The sequence below is a fragment of the Anopheles coustani genome, chromosome 2 (genome assembly GCF_943734705.1).
Source record: "Anopheles coustani chromosome 2, idAnoCousDA_361_x.2, whole genome shotgun sequence".
In the NCBI taxonomy this organism is placed as follows: domain Eukaryota; kingdom Metazoa; phylum Arthropoda; class Insecta; order Diptera; family Culicidae; genus Anopheles; species Anopheles coustani.
In genome coordinates, this window is record NC_071289.1 from 70,103,035 (window position 1) to 70,116,122 (window position 13,088).

General features: G+C 45.6%; 1 protein-coding gene across 6 annotated transcripts in view; it reads right to left on the reverse strand.

Moving 5' to 3' along the window:
• The window catches only part of LOC131266314 (potassium voltage-gated channel protein Shal), a 95,519-nt gene that overhangs the window by 38,763 nt on the left and 43,668 nt on the right, over positions 1–13,088 (reverse strand). The window lies entirely within an intron of this gene.

Here is a 13,088-nt window from a genome sequence, read left to right on the forward strand (position 1 = left end):
AAGCATAGATTAAGGAAGGATTAAAGGATAGGTAAGAGCTGGAGAAAAACGAAGTCATGGTAAAAGCTGCTGTGGGCTAATTATAATTTTTCAATTAACTATTTTGAGAGGATTACACTGACCAGCGTACGGGTTGTGCAAGTAGCTCCAAAAAAAATATTGACTAATGAGATTTAAAGGTACGATTGCTTGACAATCATTCCACAGTGGAATTCAACCGATGCATGGAATTGAAAAATAATTTCCCCGGTATACAACCGGCCGACACCGCGAAAAGCTAGTTCCGAACAGCGAAACCCACCCGGACACAATGATTGATACTTTCGCAATCGAAGTGTCACGGTTTAGGAAAAATGGCCGCTGAAAGCCGCAACCGGTTGCGGTTTCCGGAACCCCACCGGGAACGGAAGCGAAACCCGCGGAGGAAGTTTTGCTCCATAAATCAAAACCCGAATCTTTTGATTTATTTGATCCTTTCGGATCTGGGCCTCGGTTCCGCGGAAAATGTCAGTCATGAGGAGAAAGCGAGCAGGGAATGAGGGAGGGAGAGGGGGGAAGGTTTCCATCAGAATCGAATTTGGATGCCGGTGTTGGCGGAAGGTTGGTCCCAAAGAAAACCGAAGAAGTTCTGCAAACGATTACTTCGGTTTGGCTCGAGCACTCGGAAAGAATTATTCGCAGAAAAAGCAATATATTTTAGCGCACACTTTTCCCAGTTGTCATCGTCAAAGGACAGTTGAAAAGAAAAAAAAACAGGAGGGAAAAGGGTACGAAACAAAAAATGATACATTATTCTTTATTTATCGGTATCGCAATGGGAAGCCCGTAGTTGTTACAATACCCTTTTCCGACGTATGTCCGAGGTGGATAAACTGCTTCTCAAGCTGGTGAGGTCCTTTGCCTCTTTCTTCGGCTTCCTGCGACATAAGCCGCGGTGCATATGTGAAATGAAGCAGCTGCAAGGAACTGGCCCAGGGCAAGTCCCCGGCTTGCGGAAAACGAACAGTGTGTTGCAACATCGCTTCAGCCGTGAAGAATAAATTAAAAGAATGTGAGTGTGCCGGTGAAGGGCGGCAGGAGGTGAAGGAATGCATGGGGAAGCGCATGATAACGGTATGCGGGACAACAAAGAAAAACCCACCACGAGCCGCTTGCGGGCCTGGTGTTTTCCTTGCTGCCGCAGGAAAAACTCCTCGCACGGCGCTGCACGGCGTTTTTCCTCCCGTACATATGTGACTGGCATTCTGCATAGTGCAGTTACGGTGTGTGGTGGACATAAAAAAACACAGTGGAATGAAAAGCGTTCGGGACGAAAATGGCACCAGCATTTTTCCCACCTTACGCCATGCGGACGACTAATGAATGCAGCTCGCCAGCAGCAGTGCAGCCTGCGGGTTCCGCAGGCTTAATGCGGCAGTGTTTGACCCAGCAGTTCATAACGCTTTTCTTCGGGCCCCGTTGCGTTGGAGGATAACACACCCCAATACCCCCTTTGAAAGGAGGGGGAAGGGAAAATTCATTGTGTTGACACTCGCTGAAATTCCTGCGAGGAGCGGAAAATAACACGGCCTACAACCGAATCTGCTAGAAGCAGATGCTCGGAGTGCTTTTGCCTCGGGTGGAAAGCTTGTTTCCCCCGCCCCCTACCGTCTGGATGGCCGTCTTGTATCCGCTGGGAAAGCCCACTCCCGAGGCCATCTAGAGTGGAGGAGAGAAAAAAAAGCAGCAGTCGCCAACCCGGAGAGCTTGCGGTTAACGGTCCACAAAAGGGGACGCATAAATTATAAGCAGATCATTTGGCGTCTGGCATCATCCCGGCCCCGGGAGAGCTGGAAGGTCGCAGTGGGGCTGGGAAGTTTTGCGGAAAACTGAGCCTAGTGTTCGCTCGTTGCGGCAGTGAAAAACAAAAACCACTACGGAGTGCACTTAGCGCAATCAAAATTTAATTGGATTAGCAGAACGCAGTAATGGGGAAAAGACATTAGAACGGAGCACGATTCATCTGCGCGAAAACATACGCCTGGGACGGGACGGGCAAGTTGTTGTTGTGGTACGAATTTTCCAGCATCCCACTGGAAAACACTTCTGGTCCTGCCAAAGAGCGCGCGGAGTGTTGTGCTAAACTGACCTATTCAATGAAAAGCCATGGCATGGCAATTATCCAAGGCCAGATCGCAAGAAGCACTAGTGCCGCTCCATAATGACAGCAACCGGAAGGGAGGCGTGCAGTGCGAAGCAACCGAAAGACAAACAATCATAAAAATAAGCAATAAAACCATCCACACCCAGCCGAGGAAATCGTGCTAAACCACGCTAACGTCCGCGCGCACGAACGTCACCGCGTTGGTTGAGTGGAAAATCCACCCGCTTGTTGACAACGGAGCTTGTAGGGGGAGGGGGAGGGAAGCGGTGATGGGGGGGAAGGGAATTGAGAGGGGTCCAGTTTTTCGCCAACCCAGTGGCAGCGTTCGCTTCCGTCGTCGCCGGCTCGAAGAGCCATAAAGTGGACGATAAATTGGTTATGAGTTTGATTGGCGCCGAAATTGTGCGCGTTTCGACCGGCGGGCGAACGGCCAGAACATTCCAGCAGCAGTGTCCGGAAGCAAACGCACACAGGCACGCATGAGCACGAACGCACGTTTTACTTGTTTTTCCTTTTTTGTATTTTGTTTGCGAACGGCGGCTTTTACGATGCACTAAATTTCGATGGGTCATCCGCGGGATGGTCCGTTGATTGGCGAAAGAAAGAAAAACCGAAACGCCCGAGGGCAGTTAAAGCAGATAATTAAACACCACGGTCAGCAATGTCGTTCCGAAGGGGCCGATTCCCGATCGATGTGCTACCATACTACCACTTGTTTGTTGTTCGGGTGCACACTGGAAACGGACTCGGTTTTAGGAGCGAGTGGCAATCGGAAGCGCAAATCAAACACCCATGAAATGTTGGACACTCGATTCGGAAATGAATCTCTAAACCGTTCAAGTGCGAGGTGTTAAAACGCGGGTGTTAAGTAAGAGCTTTTCAATTGAGTAGTTTTATATGTTGGAGAGAATTCCATTACTATTTCAATACAAATAAATAAACTAGACAGTGGAAGAGCAGTGCTATACAATTAATCCAACCAGGGAAAGCGTTCAAAGACCCAAAGGAAAGAAACTTGAAACGGTGCATACAGAAAATGAACATCAACCCTATATCGCAGGGTATTTCTTCTCTTTGTTTCTCTTTGGTCCTATAATTGTAGCCTTAACTATTATCTTAAGATAGGTAGGTATAATTTGAAGACAAGTCGCACATGTCTTGGCTGAGTCCTTTAGATAAAAAAAAACCGTTTAGAAAGAGGGTGCCTTTTGAAGAAAACGTTTTAAAACTATGTTTCACAATTTTCTTAACTCTTTTCACACGTTGACTGCCATGTCGCCTAAAAGTGGGTGACAGCAGCAATAGTTCGAACATGTTTTTGACCCATATACACATGAAAAAGAAACCTAAAAACTATGTGCTAACGTGTTAACACGTTGACTGCCAAGCGTTTTAGCAAACTTTTTTAGTAAAATCGTTTCTAATAAAATTTGTATTAACGTTTATTAAACCAACCATTTTTGACTTAGCTTCGTAAAAAGTTGATATTAAATATTACTATAATTTTAATATTGAACTTTCATTTATTCATGGGACAAAAACTTTTTAGAACTAATGGCAGCTGGCTATCAAAAATGATAGTCAAGGCAGTCAACGTGTTATATTACATTTAATATAATGTTTAAAACATTCTATCACGTTCTATCGATTTTTTGAAAGTTTTCCTAAACGATAGTAAATGTTGAACAGTTAAAACTTGACAGAACATGAGACGACATAATTTAAGAATGATTTGAAATAATTAATAATGAGGAAGGTAATTTATTTCTTAACATACAACTCGCATCCACTCCCTCTTATTTGTTTTACGATTTTCTAAATAGCTAATTTTAGACCTTTTGATTAAAAACTTGTTTAAACGTTCATGATATTTGATTTTTGAAAGCTCCTTAAAATGGCTTGTATGGTTATAGTTATGCAAAATGAAATTTAATTCGTTTTAAAATCATACGGTGGCTCTAACATACCAAGCAGTTGAGTAGAAATAATGCAATAACATAACGGAGACGTACCAGAAGAACGTGGCTATTCGAACGAGAAACTCGAAACGCTCGATGCGGTGTTTTCCGGTGAACTCATGCGGTAAAACTTTGCCCGTCGACCGAACTGTCCGCCGAAATTCGCCACCCCTAGGTACGTGCGCGGTTTCACCAAGTGTGGCCAATGCGAGGAAAAACCAAATTGCGAGCATTTTGTCAGCGTGCGATCCCGGTTTGGCCGAAGTGTGTAGGTTTTTCCATTTTATTTCCCGTTCGGTTGCGGTCAGTGAAAAACAATGTCGGTACGTGTGCGTTCACGCTCCCATCCCGGCGTCCGAAGCCAGTTGACCCCGGAAAAACGATGCTCCGTGCGTATCCGGGCGAGTCCACGTACGTCCACGTCAGCGGCCGTAGGACCGTTCGTCGAGATGTCGTCTCCCGGTCTAGCCGGGCATTCGCGATCGACAACCGATGAGCATGGTGACGAGAAAAGGTTACGTGCTTCGATTGACATTGGTGTGTGTGTGCGTGAGTGTTTTTTTGTGTGTTTTGCCTGTCCGATTTTCCACCCAGATGCCACCTTGGACGGAGTACGTGACGGGGATGCAATGACTTTGGCAGTAAAATAATGCCAAACACACGAGAGAGAGAAAAAGAGAGAATCATCCATCGATATCTTGAAGAGAAAGGAAGGAAGCAATCGACCGGATAAGGTTGGGTGCCGGGGGAGGGAAAAACCACTCACCAGGGTTCCTCGATCGTTCTGCCGTTACACGAAACACGGGGCGAATGTTTTCATTTCCACCGAATGCCAACCGGAATGTTTGCCTTGCCGAGGATCGATAAACAAGTCGTGGCTAAAGAAAATATCGCCGCACCACCGCCACGCGTCTTTACCTCCTTCCATGGGGAGGCAGGACGTTGCCCTCAAAGCGACAGGCTGGATAATGTCTTCGATTGTCACCACAAACACACACTCACGGGACAGTTTCCTCGAGCGCTCGTTGGAAACATTATTTTCCCACAACAGAACGCTTCGAAAAATCAGCCTCCCACATCGCAGGTGAATGGTTTATCGGTACCATTTATTTTCCTTCGGCAACGCAGTCGGTAAAGGAAATTTCATTTTATGCCTCCCCCCCCCCCCCCTCCCCTCCCTTACACCCGTTCTTCATAGCCTCCGTCGATCATGATGCTTATAAGCACAAAATGGTAATGCCAGCAAAGGAAGCTAATTATTGATGACACAACATTCGAGCGTTTTCCGAATACGGCTTTTCTTGTTTTTTATGTGGGTAAACAAAAAAGGGTCTCACCCATTGTTGGCCTCCTCAAGCAGGGCCACCAATTCCTTCCTTAAATCGTTCAACTCGCCCGGCTGATGGCAAGTAAACAGTATTACGTGCCGTGGGTTCGCTGACTGGAAGCAGAAGCTCACAATTAACCCTCAAACAAATGGGGTGGAAAGAAAAACCGGTAAACACAGTCCACCCACCGCTGGAAAATCAGAAAAGAACGCCCTCACCGTGGCCAGCATATTTTCTAACCGCTTCTTTCTGCCCCTTCTCCCCAAGCTTCGGTACGGAAAATGTCAGATGTCAGAAGGCGGTCATCGCCAACGCGGGGCATCATCGAGCATCGGTTGCGCAGTGTAAACAAGGTTGTAAATATGCATAATTCATCCCCGGTGCGCTCGAAGACATCTGTTCTCGATGTCTCACCGAAGGGAGAAACCTTCCACTCCTCGTTGGACGCACACCAACCTTGCCCTTGTGCGGCAAGCGTGGAAGATCTTCGTCGAACCTGTCGAAGAAAATTTTGTAGATAGGTCCTACACCAGGGCACACGTGGAGCGCCCGAGCAAAACGACACATGACAAACAACGGCAACACACAAGAAGCGTCCTTCTTTGGACTCCCTCTTTGAGTGTCTTGTGTTCTCCCGAGACAAAGATTGAGTGGATGACGACCGTGAAGGGAGTGTGCGTGTGTGTGTGTGTTTGCAAAGAGACCGTGAATTATTAATAAGTAGCAGAGAATAGGCGAGGATAGTTTCGGGAGGAGAAGACGTTAGGGCGTGTGGGACGTGTCATATTTTGCACGACCCCTTTTTTCCCTTCCCCAGCAAAGTGGCCGTTCCAGCCGGGTGAGGGAAAAAAATGAGTCAGGTCTGCCAAAGATGAACTTGCCTGCCAAAAGGGGTCGGTTTCGGGCGGGCTGCCTGTTGGATGGCCACTAAAAGTCAAAACTAATTTTCTAATAGCTCAAACAACTCACCGCACGGAGGGCACGGGGTAAGGGTTGCCGTGTGTCGTTCGAGTACACAGCCGGTTCCTTTCTGTTGCCACTTGCACCACATGTGTGTGTTGGCTCCTCAGTGTTGGAAAGTCGGGCTCCCGAAAGAACGATAAAGGAGGTTTCTTGCCCCGGGCCCGTCGAAGCTACAACCGTGTCCCACGGTGTACGTGATAGTTTCGTGACAATAAGTCATCCTCAAGCGGGAGGCGTGAAATGATATGCCTTCCCCGGGTGACCTGTTCGTGACGCTTGGTGGCGAAAAACCGAGCGGGGTTGAATTATGGCCAGCCGGCAACTGAGTTGATGATTATGATTCAGATAATTTCTCATGCGGAATAGTTTCATTCGCTGCGAGTCATTTGAAGGGAGTGTGCGCGGGGCTTGAAATATATTTCCCATCTTCATACACACACTCATACACACACACACTCTAGCAGACGGAGATGCAATAAAACAGGTGGCCATTTATTCCTCTCGTTTTCATTTTTTTCCAATGCGACTAACTGAAGCGTGGCCACGGTAGATTGGCAGTGAAGCTAATGGTTTTCGGGCGAGTTATTTATCCCAGCCTTATGCTGTTCTTTTTTTTATTATGTGTCACTAATGAATGTGTATTGCATCATTAATTGATTTAAAAATCGTGCCAAATTAAAATGTTGATGGGTGGTGGGGAAAATAAAACAAATTACCTTCGCTTCACTACTCCATATAATTGGTTTATGGTTTATGGACTGATTTAATATTATATTTTGCAAAAAAGAAAACAATTTTTCATGCTCTTCCAAGGGCGTGTTATGTTGAAATTTCGTAAGCATCATAAACATACAAAGTAAGTCATCAGTCAACCGATGGCCGGCTCATAAATCTTGCTCCCTTTTTTGTTTGTTAAACAGCTCTGCACTCTCCCGTTTTGCTGTCAGTCAGGCTGGCAAGACTTCGTTCAGGATTTGAAAATGACATAAAGAATTAAGAAATAAAACCAAAATCAGCCACCCAAAGACACAGGAAAGGGCTCAAACAAACTGGAGGGCCGCGCTCGTGCCATTCGCACCATTTTTCACTTCCGCTCGGCCAAAAAGCGTGGTTTTTCCCACTGCGGGAAGCTTTTCGACACCCGCAAAGCCCCGGGCCTGGGGGCCGGCCGGCCGGTGCCCGTAGCTTCCTAATCAAGTGATTAAAGCGAACCGGCGGTCGGGGGCGCGCGCGGTGCCACGAGTTAAAGTATGATTAAAAAATCTCACCTTGCGGGTGGGTGTGTTTTTCGCTGGTTTTTGGTAGAATTTTTCGTTTGCCGCAAGAATTCTGTTTTTCATCCTTTTTTGTTTTGTTTTCAAAGAGTTGCCATCTTCCACTTTGACTACCTTCATGTCAGTGCGGGTGCTTCTTGCTGGTCGGATTTGTTTGTTTATTCGTTTTCGGACCGGTTGTGGTGTGGTTGGGACATTATTTCCTTCCCTCCTTTTTTTATTCTGCTTGTTCGGTGTTCATACTCCCAAAAGACTCGTCACGCCGGTCGAACCACCAACACCACGAAAGGGAGTGGAAAAGTTAACAAGGACATCCTGCTCGTTCGCTCCCCGCGGACGTTGTTGCAGTTAAGCCGTGAGGGCCCCGAGGTGAGACACCAGGCGCCTCCATTTGACGCTCGTGCCTTTCGCGGAAGGCAGCGTCGCGATGGCGTGGCAAACGACCTACCCATGGCGTGACGAAAGCCCGGCCCGAAACTACCCCCCGCGAACCCCCGACCCCGACGGGACGGCTCCGTGCCGACGTTCGGTAGGACCCGGTCGGTTAATGGATTTTTCAAACATTTCACCGGCTACACGCAAAATTACCATAACGTGTTCATTTCGGATGCCTGCTCCGGCCTGTACCCGCCCCACCGCAGTACACCGCAGCTCTCTCCATCTTCCCCCTCTCTCTCTACACCGTGGCGTGAGAGGCGTGAGTTAATTCGCGGTCGACGTCAACGTCACGCTGGAAAGGCTTGCGAGACACGAGCCCCGGCGTAACGGTTTAGGTGGATAATTTAAATTGTCACTTCATCTTAGCCGGGGCGCGAACGGGTGTGAACGACTTCCCCGAGGTGAGCTATTTAGCGGCCGGTGGCGGCAGGCTTACGGAATGTGACGCAGTGGCGCTTGGCGGGGCGGAAAAACAGCGGAACTTTAAAGCTTTTCCGCAGCCTAAACTGGGGGGGTCTATAAGCGAAAATGGTGTTACATTTAGCCGTTGCCATTAGATGAATGCCGTCATTGGGCGTCAGTTGTTCTTGTACAGCTCTACTGCTGTAAAGTAGTTTGGAACGGTGGGGAAGCCGCAAAAACTACTGCATTACAGCCTCCAATGGAGCGATTCTGACGCTATGAAGTAGTGAAATAATCATCAACTTTGGCAATTACTGAGGAAGTAGAGCTTGGGAGGGAGTTTATTTGATTTGTAGTAATACGACGAATTTGGATGAAACTCATTTTCTTTTAAACATCTGCAATATTTTAAATTGACCTGTTAGAGATTAATGGGTTTTGCGAATTTTAAGTAGCAAATTAATTACTGCGTCGCAAATTACTTTTAGATCGTCTTTTGGGTTTGACAAGAAAATTCACCAACTATACACTATTCGTTTTACATTAGGCAAGTGTGGCATATTTTCTCGTTCAATATAAAGCTGAATTGTAATAGAACTTATAGGCTATTGATTCCTAAACTACTTTTTCAACCGTCCACCTATAGGATTGGACCAGAAAACAATAGCTTTGGCTTGCAAACAACTAAAATTAAATCAAGTATGCATTCGGATAATGACTTGAACTGAAATTCAATAATAATTTCCAATGATTAAGAGAACTTGTTTCCGAAAGATTTTCTCAGCCTATCCGTCATATTGTGGAATAGCCTAAGTTTATTTATAATGCGGAGTTTAATGATTTTATTAAGATAGGTGTTATTTTCTTTTTAATTTTTTTTCTTTTATTTCTTTGTTAATGATTGACCAATGTACAAAGTATTGCTTGTTCACTGATCATATTAATTTTTTTTTCAATTTTCCTGAAAATACTTTTTTATAGAAAACATCTTTCTTATTTTTGATGATAGCTTACAACTGTTCAAAAACTTTCCCTGTCTTTGTTTCCAACATTTCTCGCTTTCTTGTCTCGAACTTATTGGATTGGAAATAAAATATTGAAATGAGCTTGTGTCAAAGCCGGAAGCTTTGTTCATCGCCGTCATAAATAAAACATAGACAATCAACACGATCCCCATGCGGACGCAATGTTGCCTCCCGGGCGGAATGTGTTGCCGGATGTGTTCTGTACCATCATCCTTCTAACTCATTTACCTCCAAATTCGATGATCTTTCTTCTCCGCCATCAAACAGAACACGCATCCCCCCGATGCCCAGGCTAAATTTAATTAAACGCTTACACTGCCGAACCACTTCGGCTCAGTTTGCACCTCCACCAATCCCCGGCCCCTTTTCCGACGCGCCGTTTTTGGGGGGTGGTCTGGCGAATGATTTCGCACCACCCCAAAATCAGCATGAGCACGTATTTTGGCGAAGATTTGTTCGTCGGCCCCTGCGACACCACTGATTGAGTTTTGTCTCGTGCTGATTATTTCTTCGCTTTCCCTCGAAGGCGAAGGACACCGGCGTGCGGCCGGCCCGAGAGTTTTCGACTTGGGACTTGGGCAAATTTATTCACTCGCTTGATTAATTAGCTGTGGAATAATTGGATCGATAGCGTCAATTTGATTTACTTCCACACGAACGTGAAACGGGACGCGCGGTACCGCAAAGCTTTATCGGCTTTGATTTGTCGTACGCCACAGCACTGACACTGTCCCTCTTCCCGGGTGCGCACGCAAACGGCTCGCTCCGTGGGGAAAAGAATTTTCCGAAAAGTTTTCTCACACCACCTTCGAGGTGGCGCTTCAAGTTCACGGCTTCAAGACGGATGGTTTCGATTAACCATGAGCCCCTCACTCCAAGGAAGTAATTTTCCTCGTTTTCCCACGCCCTGTAGTTTTCCACCATGGGGTGACGGTCTTTCGATTCCCTTCGGGCCGTTACTCCCGGCCCGGTTTCGGAACGGAACAGTTCACAAACCCAAAAAACGAAGGAAGGGAGGCAAAGTGAGACAAGTTAACAGCTCAGCGCACGCTACCACGCCGTCCGCTGGCGAGCAACGAACTGCCTGTCAATGGTTCTCATGATAATAATTCCCACTTTTTGTGGCACTTTCCTCACCGCATTGACGTATAATTAATTAGCATCGGATGTCCTTCGGATTCGGTGTAAAGCGTTGAATGTGGTTGTCATGTCATGACGGAGCTCCGTCCCGCGGCACCATTCGTGGAATAATCTCCTTCGGCGAAGGCGTCTTGATATCGATTGAAAGTACTTTGATCATTGGTGATGCGTTTGTGCGGGTGGCTTTCTTTTGATATGTATTCCAATTAACTGGGGTTGTTAGCTTTTATTGACTGAGTTGTGTTGGAAGGTTTTTCATTTTATGGTAAACACCACAAAGCACTGTTTCAATCATTTGCAATACCTGCCCCGTTTCGCAAGCAACTTCGACAACTGACCCTCCGAAAGGAACGCAAACTAATCGGACGATAATGTTTTTACAGTTAATCAAACTCAGGCCGCCCTCGGAAAACTTTCCCATCGCCCATTACAAACCATTACCGGCCGATCCGACGTATTGTTGGAATGCTGTATTGTGTGCGAAAGTTTTCCAAAACCCCGAAATTCCCTCGAGTGCACCGGAACACTTATTTATCATATCTTCAGCTGGCCGACAACCCTCCCCCCCCCCCACACCCGGGCGAAAGGTGATTCTGCACAATTTCGATACCTTTTGGCAAAACTCAGACGGTCAGCTATAATTTATCGTCCGCTGCCGAGTCCCGGACCCAAGCGGGGCTGACCGATACGGAACTTTCGAACTTAATCCCTATCCAATCATGAAAATACTACTTTATTTGGTGTTTCCGGTCCGGCTGCACGGACTTTACCCCATCGCTGGGAACGGTGTACGTAAGCGGATGAAATTAATTTTTGTCAATACGACCGATTTCCAGCAGCGAGGAAACCGTTGCGTATGTGCGTGTGTGTGTGTGTGTGAGTTAGGGGACGGGCTAAAAAACTGTGCCCATAAATAAGGCTTTCCGATATTTGTGCTATCACGATCGGGTGTGTGTGCTACAAATAGTGCGATAACGGAAGGGATGTTGACCGAACTTTCGCCAGGTTCGAAGAATATCATATCGAGCGATGAAACAGTGCTCAGCTTCGGTAAATATGATTCGAGTGGGAATGCTTTTGATTGTCGTGTTTATTTTTGTGACAAATTTTGGTCGAAGTCGAAATTTTATTGCCCTTTGAACAGTGCTGTTTATCAAACATTTACAATATTATTTCATCGTTTCTGCTTTTGATCCACATTTTATTTATTATAAATTACATTGTAAAGAATGTTTATAAACCACCTAGCTTGACGTCCCTGCGATGCCCGGTGAAAACGGGGCTACGAAAATATGTATGGTTTTCACTCTTGACTAAGGGTTATGTTTAAATATAATTGTTTCAATAACAGCATATTTAAAATGATTGATATTTTATTGATTTCCCGATGATGCATGAACCCTGCTGTAAAACTTTGGATAAATACAGCTTGCCATATGTCGCTGTAGCGGCCATCAATGCATACATTTGTGGATTCATGGTTATTTTTATTAGAACTAGGTATACGTCTTAATTTGGACTACTATAAATTTTGGTACTAATGATCATTGTTTTACCTAAAAACTACAGAATGTTGTAGACAAGTTTTGATTGCAAAACAACACAAATGAAGATTTTGTTCATTTTTATCATGTGTTGTTTTTTGTCAAGAAGTGTAAAATGTGTACTTGCTTGTTTTATTGTGTTGGAAAAACTATGTTTCAAATGTAAACTTTGGATTATTTTTTCAAAAACTAGTGTTTAATAAAATCTTTAACAACATATGCAATTGATAAACTTAATGTGTGGGTTTCAGAATCGACGCTTCAGTATTGGACACAAAAGCCCATACCAAAACAAGCTAAAATATATAAAAGATATATTTTCTGGACAATCTTTAAACGGATTAGAAAGTAATCTTTTTGCTTGCGGTTCAATCTAAACCGAAGCCACATCTAAACGGGAATGTTTTTCCACTAGTCATCACTTTCCACCGGGCAACTTGATACCCGTTTCAACCCGGCGGCCCATTTATTGGCCAAAGTGAGGAAAAAAAACCCGCCTGCTCCTGAATGTGTCAGGAGCTCCCTGTAGATGATTGGATGAAAAAGGAAAACTCCGACCCATTTGTGACAAATTTAGCCCTTCATTCATCTCACTCACTCGGGGAAAACTGTTTTTCTTTGTGTATACAATCAGTGGCTAACGTGGCGCATTTGGGCCATGCAAAAACGGGTTCATTTGATTTAAACGTTGTTACATCACACAATTTGTCGTCGCAAGCCGTCCGAGCGTGGTTCGTTCGTTAGGGTGCTGGCATTCTCTTCAGGGGTTTCCTTTCCATCCAAACATGTCTCGAATGCCGCATCGTTGGCGCAGCAAAAGGAGGAATCAAGGGAGAAAACATGCCAACCTACTTCATCAGCTCCAGAGCTAGC